Here is a 2977-nt window from a genome sequence, read left to right as displayed (position 1 = left end):
AAACCAGTCGGTTCAAGCAAGGATGGCGTGGCGGCGGCGCATCCTCGTGGTGGACCTGTGTCCTCGGGCTCCGCCGTTGCGACGACGTTTGCTCCAGCGTCGGCGCGGAGCTTGGGAGATAGTCCCGGAGCGGATGCAGATTGTGGTCTGTATCGACGACATCTGGAAGATGGAACGTGTGCTGGGTTCGTGGTTCGTGAATGGAAGGTATGGTTTCCTCCTTCTGCGTCTTACGTGGTAGGGTGCCAGATCTGAAGTTCGATGACGTGTCCGGAGTGTTGTCCCGGTCTGATTCGTTCAACGGCAATGACTTCACTTTTGGTGAGCCACCTTGAAGGTCCGCAAAGCTGCATGTCAGCAATGGAGCTGCGTCGAGCTCGGGTGAGGAGTTGATCTGTTATTCTTTTCTTCGATGGATGTCGTGGTGGTGCTGAAGGCAGGTGACGAGCATTGGTGTCAAGCTCGGAGATGTTCTGCTATCTTTTCGGTTTTGTCATGTCAGTTCTTACGTGACTTGTATTTAGTTCTTTATGATATGAATGAGATACGTATTACTATGCAAAAAAAGGTACATAAGTTATCAGGTCAACTTGTGTAAATTACCATGATTACCATAGTTTGCGCACCGGCGTAAACTGACAGGTGACAGAAGGAACGACGTTCACGTCGCGTGACTCAAAAACAAACGGCGAGGGATATGTTCGATTTCGTTTCAAAAATAAAATGATGCACCAAATAAGATTTTCGATGGTTAAATAGCATCGTGCCATTTTCAAAGTGTAGGAAATTAATAGAGGGGTGTTGGCTATTAGGATGAGGTTTACTAGCAGAAGAGCCCGTGCGTTGCAATGGGAGAGAAAACATAACACACGCTCTTAAATCAATAACTATCACTCAAGACCACAATAGGTCCATCTTTTTTATTTTTGCGATGCATCATATTTGTGTTGCCGCTTATCCTTCTTCTCACCCTCGCCGACGATGGCCTCGGTGTTCACACAAAACAACAAAAAATGTGTGTTGAATATGATTAATCCTAAGGCGTCTCTCTCTCCCTCTCTCCTCCCTCTCCCTCTCCCTCTCCCTCTTCCTCTCTCTCTCACGCTCGCTCGCTTTCTCTCACTCTCGCGATGAGAAATCTGTTGTTTTCCCCTGCGACATTTTTCCGAGGTATGCATGTGGAGTTATCGATGTTTCCTTTTCCGCATATGCTTATAGTGGGGTGTTTATTTGCAATCCGGATCGCCGCCGGTATGAAAAAAACGAATCTTGCGCTATAAATTATAAGTTTGCTTCCATAACAATATTTTAAAAATATTTAACAGGTAAAATTAGCATCATATTTAGATTCCACACTTTTTTCTAATAAAATTTCATATATAATATGTTAAAATCAAAGTTACGGTTTAAAAGATACAGATAATTTAGAAAATCATTTGGTTTGACTCAACTATATTCCAAAATAATATTTAAAAATACTTAACAGGTAAAAATAATCTCATATTCATATTCTAAATATTTTTCTAATCAAATTTCATATATAACATGTTCAAATCGAAGTTACGGTTTAAAAGATATGGATGATTTTAAAAAGCATTTGTTTGACTTAAATATGATCCGCGGATGAATTACCTAAAACATCAGGGGGTGGGGGGGTTTCAAAAAATGTAAAATAACGGTTCGGATGTGACTTAAATCCGGGCGGCGGGTTGATTTCAAGAAAAGACATGGGTTTTGTGTAAAATACGAAAATAACGATTCGTTTTAACTTAAAACAAGACTGAGGGTTGAATTCTCTGAAATAGAGGGACTTTTCTGAAAAATGCTATGACGGACGAAAGAAACCCACTTTGCTTTATTATTAGGTAAAGATAAATATTTGCTATCATGATGGCTAGGGATAGAATCCCGCAGATGAAAATCTCAAGGGAAAAATAACCAGCGTTCAAAAAATCTGATGTGACGTACGAATCAAGTCACGGGATCGATTTGTTCCAAAAAAATAGGGAGGAAAACTAGCGATCAAGTCGCATCGGGTCGTGCAAAAAAAGGAAACTACCCAACAAGATCGTGCGAAGAAAATTGGAAGGGAAATGTTTACATCCGGTGTGCCGGCCGAACCGTTGCGCCGGACGCACACGACGCGTTGGATCGAAGCAAATCTGTGTCCTGCGCCCTCTCCCAGATCCTTCTTTCTTTCTTCTCACTCCCCGGCGAACCACCACCGCCAGGTGAGCTCGCGCGGCCGCGCACGCCTCGCCCCGCGTCCCGCCGCTGACCAACAACCTCTCTCCCACCTCCCCCTTTGCGCCCCAGGCCCATCCCCTACTGTATTTTTGGGCTTCTTCGTATGCTCTGTGGTGCATAGATGCTCCTGCGACGGAGGTAACGGGACCGTATTGGGGCGCCGCGACGGAGGTGCTGGGACCGCGCCAGGGGCACCATGCCGAGCCATGCCGACGAGCCTCCATGGACGACCATGGTGAAGGTTGTGACGCCAACGAGTGGACAACGATGCTGGAGCCATCATTTTGTTTTACTTCAACCGGCGAAATTCAGAGCTGGAACCATAGCTGTTTTTTGTTGCAACCGATAAGTGAGTTGGAAACACAGCTGGTTTTTGCTACAACTGTATCATTTTTTTTGCTACATCCGGCGTCTTTATTTGCTACAATCTTTCGACGGTGTAGTTTGGCCGATGACGACAAACAACTGCAACTGGGAGATCAGAAAAGTTGCAATCCACGCCACGAAAAGGTACGACCGGCAATAAAAAAAAGCTACAACTATCGGACTGACGTGTTGCAACCAAAGACGGCAAACTTGTGGCCGGCGACAGTAGATAGCTGCAACCTACGACCAGGAGCTGCAACCGGCGTCCAGTTTTGCTACAAGCTGCATTTTGCCGTGCTACCATCGGCGTCGAGTTTTGCTACAACCGGAATCAACAGTTGGAAAAAAGCTTCAACCAGCGATG

Source organism: Triticum urartu, chromosome 5, assembly GCF_003073215.2.
Source record: "Triticum urartu cultivar G1812 chromosome 5, Tu2.1, whole genome shotgun sequence".
In the NCBI taxonomy this organism is placed as follows: domain Eukaryota; kingdom Viridiplantae; phylum Streptophyta; class Magnoliopsida; order Poales; family Poaceae; genus Triticum; species Triticum urartu.
Note: the sequence above shows the minus strand (reverse complement) of the source record.